Source organism: Apium graveolens, chromosome 2 (genome assembly GCF_009905375.1).
Source record: "Apium graveolens cultivar Ventura chromosome 2, ASM990537v1, whole genome shotgun sequence".
Lineage (NCBI taxonomy): Eukaryota > Viridiplantae > Streptophyta > Magnoliopsida > Apiales > Apiaceae > Apium > Apium graveolens.
This window is the reverse complement of record NC_133648.1, coordinates 156,961,973-156,980,475: the sequence shown is the minus strand read 5'-3', so window position 1 is coordinate 156,980,475 and position 18,503 is coordinate 156,961,973. Positions and strand designations below refer to the sequence as shown.

At 35.1% G+C, this 18,503-nt stretch overlaps 1 long non-coding RNA gene across 2 annotated transcripts; it reads right to left on the bottom strand.

Annotated features, from left to right (window-relative positions):
* Positions 1-2,317: 2,317 nt before the first annotated feature.
* Positions 2,318-4,898, bottom strand: LOC141707941 (uncharacterized). 2 transcript variants are annotated; one of them, XR_012569224.1, is made up of 3 exons: positions 4,660-4,898; positions 3,430-4,374; positions 2,318-2,586 (listed from the first exon to the last, which is right to left on the bottom strand). It is a non-coding gene; the product is annotated as an uncharacterized LOC141707941 (long non-coding RNA). The 2 variants fall into 2 exon arrangements; XR_012569225.1 differs by having other exon boundaries at positions 3,430-3,622; positions 4,660-4,884.
* Positions 4,899-18,503: the final 13,605 nt, after the last annotated feature.

The window sequence follows — 18,503 nt, the reverse complement described above, 5'->3', positions numbered from 1 at the left end:
AGTGTCTTGATTTTGGCACGCAACACCAAGTTCGTTTGATCATATTGATCTCTTAGTTATTCTCTTATTTCAACAAAACTTTTTCATAAATTCAGGTTTTGGTCCTGTTATGACATAACATTCTTTTCTCTTTAAAATTCCATGATCTTATCATTTTAAATACTCGAAGGTATGCCAATAAGGTTAAGATGAGTTATCTTTGTCAAGTCTAAGTAAGGCTATGTGATGGGATTACCAACAGAAACAGTGAACTGTAATGCGATTAAATTAGCAGTGGCGTATAACGAAGCCAGTCTGTTTCCTTATTACTCTCTCTATTTATCTCTATCTCTCTTTCTTTTCTTTCTCTCTATCTTTCTTTCCATTCTTCTTTCTCGCAATCAGAAGAAGTGATTCTATTGAGGAATTGATCAAAGGCTGTGGATGGAACAATGGTGCACAGTGAAACTCCTGTAAAAGTTTTATTATACAAGAAATATAAGATTTATTTGAGATTATGGAAGATTGAGGATATTTGGAATTGGAAAGTTGGTAACAAGACCCTTAGTGCTTTCTTCTGCTGATTCCGAGGACGGAATCCTTATAAGGGGGTAGATTGTAATATTCCATATTATTTTAAAATATTATTATTATTATTATTTAGAATTGTTTATGTGATTTTATGTGAATTTTAGGGAATTATCTGGTAATTGGAGTTGATGCTTTGGATGTTTATATATAATATTAATTGATTATTTTAATTATTATATGTTCAGAATAAAATATAGATAATTTTGATATTTTTCTGGTAATTTTGGACTGTTATATGGTTTTATAATAAGTTATGTAATTATTAATTATTTTTTGAGTAATTATAAAATTACTATATAAAGCCGGGAATCGTCGAACTTCAACCGTTTTTGCATTTTTATAATCCGAAACTCTTCCAAAAACTCCTTCCTAACCTAATCTGGTAATTCCGGACATTTTCCATGTTTTAACTTTTTCGATCCGGATTACGGTTTGACCCGTGCGCGTCCCGGCATAAAATTTTCGATACGATAACCATTTCGATAGATCCACAAAACCCGTATTCTCGAGAGACGGGATATTTTTACATTATTTTCGTATATGGTGTTTTATAAAAAGCTCAGTTTTGATAATTATCCAAATCTGGTATTAAATTGTATCATTTTTATAGTTACTTAGCGGCTAAGTAATCTATTTTCGGATCGTTTGGAGTTACTTAGCGGCTAAGCAACTAATTTATTGATTCAAAACGATCCAACATGATCCAATATTCCATAAATATATATAGCCTTTTTCTTATATCTTTTAATTCCTTAAATCATAATCAGTCAGTATCAATATAGCATTTACAGAGAAAATCATATTTTTCCTTACGTTCTTGAAAATCAAACGCACGAACGGAGGCATTATTGAACTCCGATTCGGGCGTGCAATATATCAAATCGAAGCTCTCGAAAAATACTTTCTGATTCAACCAACCATTTCAGTGCATAAATCAAGGTGATTTTCTTATTTAATTATTTTAATTCAAATTATTTAGTGAATAAAGTATGAATTTTTGTAAACGTGATTATCTGATTGTTTTGATGATTCGATGTTGTAGAACATATTTTTCTGGTCAATTTCATATATTATACTTCAAAAATAGAGTTCAATAATATATAGTAATTAAGGTTTGATTTTCTGAAATTCTCAAAAAGGTTGTTCTTGGTGTTCTTGAAGAATTCGGAAAATCAGAGTCAAATTTGAAGGTGATATTGAACACCAAATCGCCAGTATTTGTAACCGTTGTGAAGCTCTTGATCTTCTCTACCTATTTCGACCATCAAATCGTGTAAACGATTGGTAAATTCCAAATTCGTATTTTAAGATTCATACCCCGATTTGGGGGTTTTTAATTGAGTAATATTTGAATGATTTTGATGTGATAATTAGCTTCTACATGCCATTTGCAATCGATTTATACTATTATTTTATTCATTCTATTGCTAAATCGATGGAATCGAGCTAACCGGAAAGGCTCGGATTTATCGCCGGTTTTAATGGTCGTTTTGGCCGGATTTCTATTTTTATTGGGTTGTTTGTGATGTTGTCGAATTAGTAATGTTTCAGGAAGCGTATTGAAAGATTTTTGCACACAAACGAGTTTAAACTGTGGTGTTATAGCCTTAATCGGACCCTGGCCGGAAACCGATCGGTTGCCAGATTCTGCAGAATCCCGGCGGACCTGGACGGTTCTTCCCGACCCGGGTACGACCCATTTGATTCTTAAAGACCCGGTTTAAAAACCCGGGTTTAGGAGTTAACGTCACAATCAACAATACTAACAATCATAATTTAGTCCAACTCATAAATATTACATAACTATGACCCCTTTACCAAGACCTTTTCCAGGTTTAAGTATGACTTACGTTACTCAACTAACACAACCCAAATTACCTTACACAATCCTGACCACAAATTTAATGCAGCAACTCAACAGACCTCATCCGGTCTGAACACAACTACCTCAGAAGAGCCTGACATGAAAAGAGCTGGAACTCTGCCCTGATTAACGCGCAAGAATCTCCTAGGCATCTGCAATACATATAAAATATTATGCAAGGGTGAGCAATTGCTTGCTCAGCAGCACCACTATATGACTAACAAGTAAAACAGTTTAAAGTAAAGCAGTTATAGGAACATAATTTATAACTTGCCAGAAACATGTAAAACAAGTATAAACTGGATATCAAAACTAGCATGCTCTGTGAAACAAGATCAAATGTTGTGTGCTGTGCATAAAAACTATAGTTCAATTTTAGCATGCTATTTCCATTTTCAAACCTTCCGTTCCATTACAGGAACCATAAAACCATATGTCCCGGTACGGGGACCCAAAGCCATTTGTTCCATTACTGGAATCACAAAATCACAATCAGATATGTATTGGATGTTATCTAGGGACGGCTGATCAGGCCTCCACACAAATTATCTAGGATAGTTGGTCGGGCTATCACACAAAATGTCTAGGAAAGCTGATCGGGCTTTCACACAAAATCACCGGATCCGCAGAGACTAGCTAGGTCTCTGATTATCTATGCTGGACTAATTGGTTATGTAATGCGCGTAACCGAATTAGCCACTTACGCAACGTTATCCAAAATATGATTCGTTTTATCTAGTTTCAAAATCACTTTTATCCATCTCTTGTTAAAATCAATTTTGTCACAGCACACTACTCAAAACCTCTTTTCCATTTTTAATCACACTTTAGAGATAGGTATTTTCAGAAGTTACTTTTCCCCAAAAACACAAATTTAACAACATTTTCAAACACAGGGGATATGTAACTTAAAACGTTTATGTTCCTGTTCAAAAAATAAAACAATATTTCATTCATATATACTGAACCATAAAAGAATGGTCAGGGGTACTTGCCTTGCAGAGCTTTACCACTACTACCGATCGACCTTGGACTAACTTGGACACTCGGCTTTATCACCTTACTATCAGAGTATCCTGGATCCGACTTCAACGTTCAGGTCCTTCGCTTAGAACTTTGCTACGCTTGTCGACTGATCACTAGGTTATCTTTAGTTCGATTTCACTTCTGGAGTCCCTAAACTAGAACCTATAGAGCCGAAATACCCTACGTTAGACGTCTAGGTATGCTTGACATATCCTCAATACCAATTCTACCCAACGATATTCAAACCCGACTCGTAATTATGTATATATTATAATAATACACGCAACAATTAGGGTTCGCAATCTCGAAAATCGGTTCGGTGTTCATTTTCAGAAAATACGCATACTCGTCATTTTACGAAATTAGGGTTATTTAGTTTTAACAGAACATTCACCACAACATACAATCACGTTCCGCACAGAATATATGTATATACTTATTTATACTCGTTCGACATTCTGATAATTACAGGATATGTCCCGAATTTCTGAATTTAATTTCCAAAAATTCGGCCAGCACCTCCACTGTTTATCGGCCTACCCATCGAACAACTCGACGTCAAATCACGACAACAAACAATCCAACAATTCATTCCACCAATACAACCCAAATCCATTTCACAAATCCCAAACACCCATTTAACCAACTAATTATTATTATTACATCTTATAGTTATACTCGTATTTATTTATTAATTTTATTCATATTTTATTTATTTATTTATTTATTTATTTATAGGACTCAGAATAACGTCATCACAGTCCACTGTCAGCTCACCGAAGCTCATCGCCGACGACGGCAAAATTCGTCGGTACCCGAATAATACGGGTTTCCACTACGAATTTTACCGATTTAATTACGATTATTCCCACATGCAAGTACATATTATTTCACAAATTTTCTTCAAGAATTTCCTGCACAGCAATTAAAAATTACAACTCAAATCAGGGGGAAGTCGAATGAAAGCAAACAGACGGTGCCGCAGCGCCGCCAATCCTCACCAGAAAACTCTGAGGAGGCGGCGGCCATCGCAGCCCACCCGAGCAAAACACAAACAATACAAGCACGACACATACAGCACAGATATATATACGCGGATATATAATCAACAAACAGGAGCAACTCGACAGCGAACTAGACGGCAGGCCGGAAAGATCAGGCAGCCATCGGAAAAGGAAGAAAATAAGTGGTGAACTCACCGGAGAAGAAGGAGGACAGGGCAAAAGCCAGAGAAACAGAGAATCATGGGAAGGGGAGAATTTTTTGCCCGAGTAATTGAGAAATTAAAACAACAGAGAGAACCGAGAGATGTGATGCAGGAGCTAAAGATTGGGGGAAATAAAAGGGATAAGCTCGGCTGTGCTTATCCAGCATACCCATTTTATTATTCGATTATTCCTGTTCCGCAGTCTAAATTCATTCCATAACGTATAATTTAACGAACAACCTACGAGTAAAAGTAAACCGAAATATTACTCACAAAACTTTAAAATTCTCGGAACAGTTAGGAGTTAATAATATAAAAGTCCCAAAATTGTTAAATCATTTTTAACACGTAACTCTGCTCGCGTTTAATGATTAACGAACCGAGCTGTACTTAAAATAAATTCAAAAAATCACGAAAATAATCTTAAAATGTTACAAATATCCTGAAGTTTATAAAAACAAAAATTTCGTAATTTTAAAATAATTTCTGAAATGTAATTTATACCCGCTTTTTAACAATTAATGAAACAAGGCGCGGGTGAAATTAATCCTGAAAATTTCCAAAATAATTTTAAAATTCTCAGAATACTACGAACTTAATAAAATATAAGTTTCATAATTTTTGAAGATTTTCATAATTAAATATGGATTTTACTATTAAACACACTCAGAAAATCATTTAAAAATAAATAATTAATGAATATTGATTTCTCAATTTTATAAAGTCCTAAAAATAATTATTGAAATTATAAAGTCATAAAAACAATTTTAGAGATAATCCAAGTATTTATGGAAATAAAACTGCAATAACACCATTTTTAACAATGATACAAAATCATACAATTCATTAATTAACCACACAATTCAATTTCATACACTAGTAATCACATACACATAGTGACAGAGTAATAACCCAATGACTGAACCCACACAATCATTTTATTTAATTATTTATTCCATAATTATACTTTTAAATAATAAATAAAATATACAGGTCGTTATATCCTTCCCCCCTTATAAAGATTTTGTCCTCAGAATCTGACTTAACCAAATAAGTGAGGATATTTGTCAAGTAATTCCGACTCTAACTGCCAGGTATACTCTTCGACTCAAGGATTTATTCAAGGCATACTCACCATAGACATAAATTCATTACTAAGGACTCACTTTTAACGATCTGGGATTTGGATCGATTATTCCGCATAGAACAAATTTGGATGAGAGTCCATTTGCTCCTAATCAATGGTTTGATTCAAATCAGAGACATATCACTTTAACAATGACACGTATAACATATTATATATATATATATATACTGGGGCTGCGGTGGTGATATCTGAAGGGTTTTTAGCACATAAACGCAACGAAAACGTAAATTTAAATCTTAAAAAAATGAAACCCTCCGCAGGATCCATGCAAAAAATAATATCTAATTCGTAGTTCAGTATGTTTATCTTAAGAAGCTTTACATTAATGGAAAGATGGAGGTCTTTAATAGTGATCCAAGAACCACGAGTGGAGATCCTTAGCAGCTGCTCCTCAAGTGTGAAGCACTCCACCGGTATCCACCAAGAAAATGATGTAATAGAGAAGGAGGAGGTGGAGAGAATTAGGGTTTTGTAAAAATTTTAGGTTGAGCCAAAAATAGGGTTTATAATAGTATATTTATAGGCAAAATTTTCAGCTGAAAATTTTCCCATAAAATATTATTACTATTAACCCTTTATTATTCTCACTAATAATTAAAACACCTTTTAATTATTAATCCTTTTTCTATACACTTTAGAAATAATTCTCTCACTTGATTTAATTTCTAAAAATTAAATTCTTAATTAATAATATTAAGAACTTTTTCTTAATTAATTTATAATCAATTAAATCTCATTTAATCAATTATTAAATTTTCCAATTAATTATTTATTTCATAAATAAATAATTATCAGCCATTATTAATTAATTTCTCCACCATTAAATCATTCTCTTTTATGGTGTGACCCTGTAGGTTCAATATTAAGCCGGTAGTAGAAATAAATAATAATAAAACTATTTTATCATTATTTATATAAATTCTCTAATTCATTAAATATGATTAATTAATTAATCATATTTATTCTACATCGTGAGGGATACTTCTCAGCATATCGCGACTATCCGGATAATACGAATTCACTGCTTAGAATACCAAGAACCTATTCAGTGAGTAGTTACCGTACAATTAATTCTTTGTACCCTGTAATGTCACGATTAAATACAAGGCATGGAACTTGTGTCAAGCCTATCTTATATAATCACTTGTTTTCCCATTCATTATGCTTAGTTCTATTTAATATAAATTAGAAATTCCTTTCTATTTTCATTCACTCTGGCCAGAGATTCCTGAACTAACATAAGTGGATCAGCATTGAACATTCTCTTCCTACACTGGAAGGGGTAGATCCTTTATTGATCATACACTATCTTCGTGTAAAAATTCCTATACCCAGTAGAGCCCTTATAATTGTCCCTTGAGACTAAGAACTAAACCAAAACATAGTTCAGTGTACACAAGATGACTATGATGACCTCAAGTCTAAGGATACTTGTACAACTATCACTATGTGAACAACTGCTGACACGTGAGTGAACTCCATCAGTTGTTCAGCTGTGTGAGTCATTGTAACACCCCCAAATCCGGGGTCGGGGATCCGGGTTGTCACGAGTTCCATTTCCCTTAATAACACCCAATCTTAATAATTAATCAACTACTCTATACTGTGACCCCACAATAAACACACACACCACACGTTATAGTCTCAGAGATGAACATCCAAAAATAATCACAAGTCATTTTATTCCACAATTATCTGCTAATACACCTTAAAAGGTTTTCTGAATAAATTTACATTTTCTTTGCCATTATTACAATTCATAAGTATACATAAATCTGGTACATCAAAAGTTGAAGCCTAGTCTATTGGTAGTTCCCACCTTAGCTACAGCGACTTCAATGCCTATAGGAAGCTGCAGAACGTTTCCTATCCGCTCGCGAATTGGGAGCTTGGTCCTGTTCATCTTGTCTATCTGATGTTGTGTGATTAAAGAAGAAAGCAAGGGTGAGCAGCAAGCCCACCAAAATAATATGTATAATAATTTACAATATATGAGCCTTCTCATAGTACTCATGAAAGTCTTGGTCAAAAGAAATGAACAAAGTTTGATATCTTAATGCGATGAAGTCGCAAAATATTCAGTATATATACATATATACTTTTCAAAATCTTGGAAGTCCTCTTCCATGCATAATATACACAGAGTTCCGGTGTATAACTGTATAAAAATATCGTTGCAAGGTGATCTCATATATCTAACCTTGTTTCAACGTTTTTCTGAAAATCTTTGTCATGCATAAGATAACCATTTACTAGATATAAGTTTAAAAGATGAAGTTACAAGATACTCCAATATACTTATATCTTTTCCAAATACTACTTGAACTACCACCGTTCAAGTTATAATTAGTTTCAAAAGTTCATCACGTAGATGAGACTACAAGACCAGATTTGAATAGATTAAATCTTTAAAATATCATCAAAATAAAATGAAGTTACGAGATACTTCATTTGATGCAAACATCATTTTGAAAACTTGACCCTGCCAACACTCAACAATCGCCCAACCGTAGCCTTTCTATCGAAGTGCTCTGGGTAGTGCTGCAGAAATATCCAATTGGATGATGAACTCATTACGGGAGTTTGCCGCGCCAGGAAGACCACTTATGATGATCAGTCGTAGTAGTGCAACCCCACCATTTTCTACATGTAGAGGAGAACCTGTCGGATTTACTTGTCAACCGAACACTGAACTCCTAAGGAATGGACCGCCTTAGCGGAACTTCCAGGCCATTTGGGCCAATATAATAAGGCTGGGCCGGCGCCACTCGACCACTTACGCCACTCCTAGTTCAGATGAAATCCATGACTCTGAAACGTAAAGCTCGTTCCCCCTTTCCCCAAGTAGAAACTTGTTGATACGGCTCCACCAAGAAGTCGTATCTAGTTGGAAAGGAGAACTCACCGATATTTCCCAGGCGATGCCTGCTAATGGATTAACTTGTTCCAAGAATTTTACTTCCCGAGTGTTGGGTAAGTAATCGATTCATTTAACAAAACAGCAACCTTGTTGCGAATATAAAACACACCACAGAGCCGGATCCCTCAGGTTTTGAGCGAGTATTTAAATCCCCTTCGAAAGGAGGATCTTAAATATAAAAATGAGTTTTGGGATCCGCTCTAACTTTTAAAAATCATTTTGAAGACTCGCAAAACATTTTTAAGAATGTTTGGAATGATGCTGATTTAACAAAATAAATCAGTCCCAATATATTAGAAAATATCTGAATATTATTATTTAAATAATATTTCCATAAAGAATAATCTTTATAAAAATAATTGAAGTAGAAGTTTTGAAATGTATACTTGAAATGAATATTAAATATCCAAAGATATACCTATACGAAAGTACTATCTTTATTTGAATAATCAAAAGTGAGTTTAATTATCGACACCTTATTCTTTAATAAAATAAAGAATATATCTCAGCAAATAATCGGAGTCATAGATCCTCAAATGAATATTCAATGAATAAAATAAGCTGAGTCATAAGCCCTCGAATGAATATTCGAAATAATATTCAATAAATAAATAAGCTGAGTCATAAGCCCTCGAATGAATATTCGAAATAATATTCATTAAATATTAAGTTGAGTCATAATATCTCGAATGAATATTATAAATAATATTCATTAAATATAATAAAGGAGTCATACATCCTCAAATGAATATCCAAGTAATATTCAATAAATAATATAAAGGAGTCATAAGTCCTCGAATGAATATTCAAGATAATATTCATTAATAAAATAAAGTTATCGAATAAACCTTATTCGATTAATAGTTTTGAAAACTATAACCATATATATATATATATATAAAATCTACTCGGGATCCTCGACTCCCGGGTTTAGAAAATGTTTTCACCTTTGGGTCCCTATACTAAGGGTATATGCAAATTACCGCTATTCTCTAGCATAGGTATTATCAACTGAAACAACAGATATATATGGCAAGAATACGAAACAGGCATGCATATATATACCATATCAGCATGCTTCAATATATCGCAAAATTTGGTAATTAACCAACATGCATCTATCACAAGATAATGCATATACATATATACATCACAACAACAGTATAACGGGTAGAAAACTTGCCTGAGCGACTGGGGGTGATAAAAGGCTCGGGACGAGTCTGATAACCTATAAACAACAAGTAAGTTGGAATTAAACCAAAGTCACTTGTAAATCTATACTCTAACTACCTTAGACTCTAACGCTCGCTTTGCGCTTACTGATTCTCTTAAGTCACTCGAGTACCCTCGGCTCCACCATTTTTTATAATTTAACCATTACAAGTTTTAAGGCGATTCCTTCGCGAGTGTCTTACCAACTGCCTAACACTCTTACCATAATTGTTTCATACACTAATTAACCCTTTTTGGTCTTTAACCTATGTTTCAAAGTAAGGCGAGGGGAAAAGTTTCGTTCGCGAAATGCCGTTACTTAAAACGGTCGTTTCTCCTAAACCGTACATCGGAATCAAACGAACTACATATCAAAACGAATCTCGTAACATGAACTATCTAAAAATGGCAATGGTCATAATCTAGCAGGGAGTTCTCGGGTCCAAATGTTATGAAGAAAAGCAGTCTAAAGTAAATCGGACATTACGACGGCTATGTTTACGCGATTACCAATGTTTAAACTACTCCAATTAACCACCAACCAACTCATAACCATCAATACAACAAAACTTCACCTAAACCATACCACATCAGTCCATAATCTCCAAGGTTATCAACTCAAACAACCACAATCAAGACCTATGAACTTTAATCAAGCTTCAATTACCAAAACACTTCCAAATCAAACCAAACTACTAATAATCACAATCCATGCTTCTCATTTCACAAAACCAACCATTAAACTTACTAACAAATAAAGTAAAGGCTAGGGTTTGAAGTTTATACCTTCCTTGGGAGGTGTTAAGTTGCTAGGAAGCCTTAGGGAGCCTCCTACAAGCTTGATCTTTCCAAAGAAATCAAGAACACAAAGTTAGGCTTTGAAGTTTCTAAAAGTCCGATTTAAAGAACTGTAAAAATGAGGGTCTTACCATGATTATTTGGACGAGACTTGTGAACAAGAGTTGTAGGCCATCTCAATACCTTTCCAATGAGCTATAGAACACAATATTTGAGTGAGAAATGAAGGAGATACAGCAGTTTTAGTGTGCTGGTTCTGTTTTAGCCGAGAGCAATGGAAATGGGGGAGGAAATGCTTTTGCTTTCTTGTGTTGGTGGAATAATGTGGTGGATAATGATGGGTTGTCTTGATATTTTGCTAGGTTAATAATAAACAAAGGTGTTAGTGGAAGATGATCTCACCATTTGCCATGTATTGGTGATTTGTGGTGAGATGAGATCATCCCTAGTTAACTATATAATTAACTAGCCATTCCTTCCTAACTATCACTTGGTTTCTTGTTTGATCAACCATCCACTTGCCTTGCCACTTGCAAAGGTATTTACAAGAGTCGTTATTCATTTCTTTGTCCGGTTATCACTCAATCTCGTTGATCGTTTGGTTAAATACCTTAATGGTTTTATTGATAAAATCTTCTTGGTATTTTTAATACCTAAATTAATTCTCCTTTATAATCCTTGAATTTAAAATCCTTCATCTTAATATTAATTCCTTAAATCCCTTAATGTCTGGTGGAAATCTCGGGGAAAAATAAAAGTGCTCGTTTTCAAAATCCGACAGCTTTTACATACACTTATTTTCTTTATGGAATACTAATACGATCTTAGAATTTCCATAACAGTACTCCTATATATCGTGGTCTGATAATTTTTCTTAATCAGCATTGTCAGCAAAAGTTACTATTCATCCGGGTTTCAAAAATCTCCAAAAATTGGGGTTATTACAGTCATGTTCAGTGAACTTATTCTATAATAAGCACCTACATACTAGCTATAGTGCCACCACACAAATGTCTATGAGAACAGACATCCTTCATAATGAAGTAAGCATAGTATGTATCGATCTTTGCGGATTATTAATTACCAGTTAGTAATCCTACGACCAGGAACTATTTAAGTTTAGAGTTATCATCTTTTAGGTCTCATTATTATGATCTCATCACAATCCATAAAAAGCTTTACTCTAAACTGTGGTATATCTTATTTAAACATTGAAATAGATAGAGTCTGCAATAAAAACAAAACAAGTCTTTTATTAATATCAATGAAATCAAAACAGATTACATAAAAGTTATTCATAAATCCTCATACATGATTGGACTTAGGACATATCTCTTTCAATATCAACTTATAGACAACTTTACCTATATTTCTTTATACCTCGAATGGTTCAATACAATTTAGACTTTACTTGTCCCTTCTATTCCAACTTAATCAATCTCTTTCAAGGTAAAGCTTTTGCCTATACCACGATCCTCATTCTATATATTCATATTCTTTCGATGCAAATCCGCTTTCTCTCTTTTTCTATCCTGGGTTGTTTCAACTCTTTTCTGAGTCAATACCACCACACTCTTGATGTATTGAATTAATTCAGGACTTAACAATGTCTCTACTTCCACTTTTTCTCACTAGGGGAAGGACTCACACTTATGTCCATACAACACTTCGCAAAGTAATACTCTCTTACTAACAGGGTAACTATTATCATAGAAAACTCAATCCATGGTAGGTGATTATCGCAGTTCACTTTTTAAACCCATCATATATACTCTCCACATATCTTATATTTTCTGGATCACCTTCTCACTTTGACCCTTTATCTAAGGATGAGAGGTAATACTGATTTTCAATTTAATTTCCAACATCCGATCGCTTCTTACTCATTTCCATCAGTTAAGGCTGGGAAATAATCTTATATACTACATCTCATCACCTTCAGATACTCAACTTCAATTCCCACAGTTTCCAATTTCTTTACTGATTCCTTAGCAATCTTAATCACATTTAATCATTTTTCTCTGCACGAGGCATAAACTATTACACTGGCTTTGCTTAGATGGCTGTTAGTGAAATACTCAAAATCTTTTGTTATTTCCAACCAAAATTCATACTTTAAAACTTAGTGTATAATTGCTTCCCTTCTAATCTTCGTAGGGAAATCCTGGGGCGTTCTACACAAACTTTCTTAATCCTAAGACAGCTGAGGATGTTATCAATAAATACAATTTGCTTTTCCAAGTACTCCTTATACACCATGTTCCTTGATTCCTTATAGACAAATGATGCACTTATTACTCCGCATAATATCACCAGAATTTGCAATGCTCATAACTTATCCTAATCACAATCTTTGACATGTCCTCAGGCTATATCTTAAGTCAATCCCGTAGAAATCACACACTCCTTGAATTAGGTCACGTAAGTAACCAATTCTTTACAGAGGTTACCTATTCTTATTTATCATTTTGTTAAACTCCCGATAATTAGTACACAATCTCATAATTTCATTCCTCTTTCCAGCAACATCACTGGTGCATTTCAGGGTCTCTATCTATTACACTCACTTCCCTTTCAATCACTTTCACAATTATCGCACTAATTATTTCGTTCCACTAACTTTCAGAGATTCCAGGACATTTATTTATTACTCAAAATTCCTCCAGCTTAAGTATTCTCTTCTTCGTATCTTTACAGATGGTGGATCTACTTTATGTCCTTAGCTTATCACTTCTTTTCTTGCATGATTGGAAGAATTCCTTATATTGCTTCTGTATCCAGAAATTTACCTTACTATTAGCTTCTGTACACTTTATACTTCACTTCTTCTAAAAACCGCTCCTTACCTTACTATAGGACAACCAATCCGATCCTAAAATCACATCGAACTCTTCTAGCTCGAAGGGTGGCAAATCAGGTGCAACTACGTCCAAGTTCTAAATGCTCGATCTCTTGGTCTTTTTAGAAGTTATGCCTCTAGCTGTGCTGGATGTTGGCCCTTGGGATATAGTATCTTGAGTAACCGTTCTACAACTCCTTGCAATATGCCCAACTTTTCCACAGTTATAACACGTAGCTCCTGGTTTTTCTGGATTACATTCTGAGGCATAATGACCCTTATGTCCACACTTAAAACATTGCACATTCTTTTTGCACGAACCACTGTGTCTCCTATCACAGGACTTACAATCCACTGCTGACTTGACTGACTGAGTTGGAGTGGAAGCAACAGAAGTAGCACTAGACCTAGTCCGAAATAAACGTTTTCTCCAGAATCTCTTACTCCTGTTTTGGCCTAAACCGATTCTCAAATTCCTGACTGGATTCTCCTTGGTTTACCTTGTCCTTAACACCTTCTGACTTCCTTTTCTTATCACTTTCTTCCTTAACAGCCAACTTTTGGTCACTTTCTATTACCAGGGCGGCCTGAACCATAGAGGAGTATGTCTTGAGTTACAATGCCACAACTCCTCTGCGAATCTCAGGCTTCAACCCTTGTTGAAACCTCCTTGCTTTCTGAATCTCCGTACTTACATACTCAGGAACTAATCGGGCCAATTCTATAAACTTGGCCTCATACTCCAGCACACTTCTCTCACCTTGTTTCAGCTCTAGAAACTCGACTTCCAACTGATTCCTTAAACCATTGGAAAAATACTTCTCCAAGAATAATTTTGTAAATCTTGCCCAAGAAACAGGGCCTTCTCCTTCCAACACTCGAGTGGATTCCCACCAATAATTTGCTTCATTCTTAAGAAAGTAACTCGCATAATCGGTCTTAAGATCATCACTTACTTGCGTGAGGGTAAATGCCTTGTCCATTTCCTTCAGCCAATTTATGGCAACAACAGGATCCACTTCGCCTTTAAACTCTGGGGGCTTAACAGACTGAAAGGATTTAAAACTAGTAGTTTGGTTTAGCTCTCCTTGTTGATGTTGTTGCTGCTGAATCTGTTAGATTAACTGCAACTGTTGTTGCTGTTGCTGGCGCAATAAGTCTAGAATTTCATTTATAACTGGACCCTCCACAAACTACTACTATCTTCTTTAGATGGGGTAGCTTTCTTGGGTGGCATTTTCCTGAAATATAACAGGGAATTTATTCAAAAACATAACGAGAATGTATAACAAAATATCACCGTTCAAACGGTGCACCTGTGTCAGGAAAATGCTGCCCAATTAAAGCACCCATGTCCCTATCCTTAGGATCCATTTATAAAAGATATCTAGATTAGAAACATTAGCAACAATAGCAACGATAACAGTAGCAGAATCAACAACAGCGCAGAAAACTGGAATATAAAGGTACTAAACATTATAATATGCTTTCTCAATACAACAACAACCGAGCAACCTTTTAGCACCAATAAAATACAACATTAACAAATTCCATATACCGCAAAGCTAGACGGGCTATCCTAGGCACCACCCAAAAAGGTAAGCTAGTAAGTGAAATTAATCTTAAGAATCATAGACTTGGCTAACGCACTAGCCTGAGGATCAATCAACCATTCTTCCCAAGGTGACTTCTTATCTCTTAGAATTGACCCATCTTCCACGATTTAACTTTTCTAAAACCGCAACCTTCAATATCGAATCATGAATTCTATCTATGATTTTCATTTCTGAAGTAGCAACCCGATTAAAAACTTATATTCTTCCAGACAGTCAACTCTTGTTTACTTTCAATAACTAGGACTGTCTAATTGTAAAAGCTACTGAAAATTCACTGCCTTGGGACTTCAAATGAAGTTTCAAAGTCAAGGAATCAAGGGAATCGAATAAAAAGGAACAGTGAAGAAGATGCAGGTATGACTGAGAGCAACCATACAAGTACAGAAGATGGCCAGTCTTAGTACCGCACAGTCACAACACATAACTTGGTGGCGTCCCACCAGACCCTTTTGCCACACAGACAAATGGTCAACTCATATGCATTGTCTGCCCCAATCAACCGATAGAATTTCTGAGAAAAGAAAAAAAATGTTAAAAAGAAAATTCACAAATAGAAAGGGGTGAATCTTATTTGTAATGAGATCAACAGAACCCTAAGTAGCTTACTTCGGGTTCACAACTTCCGCACAGGAAAAATAAACAACTTGTAGAATAGGAAACAATTACTCTGGAAACAAAATAGGTCTCAAGAAAGAAGTATAAGGGTTCAAGATATACACCACAGTACTGATCCACATTCACCTTGAGACTTGGCTGTTATAACAGCCGCTAACGATGGTCATTCCATCCAACTCACCGAGGTCAACACTAGGTCCAGTAGCATTCCTTGACTTGGAAAATGCGATATTTAGAAGTAACGTTGGCGCCTCTTCAGCTGACACACCAAGGATTCGCGCAAAAGCTGAATTCTCGCAATCAGACTTATTTTCTCGAAAGGAAAACTAGAAATCTATATCGAACATTACTAATAATACATATACGAAGGAAACGTACTCTAGGTTAGGGCAGTTCCAGTCAATCCTTAATAAATGTTAGGGTTACACCTTAGAAACCCTTGAGTGAACTCTTAGACTCGCTCCTCTGATTGATTTGCTGACTCACATCTATCTACGAACCTTTCTTCACTCTTTTGACTCTACCCATAACCTAAATCAGGGACTCAAACCTGTAGCTCTGATACCAACTGTGACGGCCTCAACCCCGGGGTCAGGAGTTGACGTCACAATCAACAATACTAACAATCATAATTCAGTCCAACTCATAAATATTATATAACTACGACCCCTTTACCAAGACCTTTTCCAGGTTTAAGTATGACTTAGGTTACTCAACTAACACAACCCAAATTACCTTACACAATCCTGACCATAAATTTAATGCAGCAACTCAACAGACCTCATCCGGTCTGAACACAACTACCTTAGAGGAGCCTGACACGAAAGGAGCTGGAACTCTGCCCTGATTACTGCGCAAGAATCTCCTAGGCATCTGTAATATATATAAAATATTCTGCAAGGGTGAGCAATTGTTTGCTCAGCAGCACCACTATATGATAACAAGTAAAATAGTTTAAAGTAAAGCAGTTATAGGAACAGAATTTATAACTTGACAGAAACATGTAAAATAGGTATAAATTGGATATCAAAACTAGCATGCTCTGTAAAACAAGATCAACTGTTGTGTGCTGTGCATAAAAACCATAGTTCAATTTTAGCATGCTATTTCCATTTTCAAACCTTCTGTTCCATTACAGGAACCATAAAACCATTTATCCCGTTACGGGGACCCAAAGCCATTTGTTCCATTACTGGAATCACAAAATCATAATCAGATATGTATTGGATGTTATCTAGGGACGGCTGATCAGGCCTCCACACAAATTATCTAGGATAGTTGGTCGGGCTATCACACAAAATGTCTAGGAAAGCTGATCGGGCTTTCACACAAAATCACCGGATCCACAGAGACAAGCTAGGTCTCTGATTATCTATGCTGGACTAATCGGTTATGTAATGCGCGCAACCGAATTAGCCACTTACGCAACGTTATTCAATATCTGATTCATTTTATCTAGTTTCAAAATCACTTTTACCTATCTCTTGTTAAAATCAATTATGTCACAACACACTACTCAAAACCTCTTTTCCATTTTTAATCAGACTTTAGAGATAGGTATTTTTAGAAGTTACTTTTCCCCAAAAACACATATTTAACAATATTTTCAAACACGGGGGATATGTAACTTAAAACGTTTATATTCCTGTTCAAAAATAAAACAATATTTCATTCATATATACTAAACCATAAAAGAATGGTCAGGGGTACTTGCCTTGCAGAGCTTTACCACTACTACCGATCGACCTTGGACTAACTTGGACACTCGGCTTTATCGCCTTACTATCAGAGTATCCTGGATCCGACTTCAACATTCAGGTCCTTCGCTTAGAACTTTGTTATGCTTGTCGACTGATCACTAGGTTATCTTTAGTTTGATTTCACTTCTGGAGTCCCTCAACTAGAACCTATAGAGCCGAAATACCCTACGTTAGACGTCTAGGTATGCTTGACATATCCTCAATACCAATTCTACCCAACGATATTCAAACCCGACTCGTAATTATGTATATATTATAATAACACACGCAACAATTAGGGTTCACAATCTCGAAAATTGGTTCGGTGTTCGTTTTCAGAAAATACGCATACTCGTCATTTTACGAAATTAGGGTTATTGAGTTTTAACAGAACATTCACCACAACATACAATCACGTTCCGCACAAATATATGTATATACTTATTTATACTCGTTCGACGTTCTGATAATTACAGGGTATGTCTCGAATTTCTGAATTTAATTTCCAAAAATTCGGCCAGCACCTCCACTATTTATCGGCCTACCCATTGAACAACTCGACGTCAAATCACAACAACAAACAATCCAACAATTCATTCCACCAATACAACCAAAATCCATTTCACAAATCCCAAACACCCATTTAACCAACTAATTATTATTATTACATCTTATAGTTATACTCGTATTTATTTATTAATTTTATTCATATTTTTTTATATTTATTTATTTGTTTATAGGACTCAGAACAACGTCATCACAGTCCACCATCGGCTCACCAAGGCTCATCACCGACGACGGCAAAATTCGTCGGTACCCAAATAATACGGGTTTCTACTACGAATTTTACCGATTTAATTATGATTATTCCCACATGCAAGTACATATTATTTCACAAATTTTCTTCAAGAATTTCATGCACAACAATTAAAAATTACAACTCCAATCAG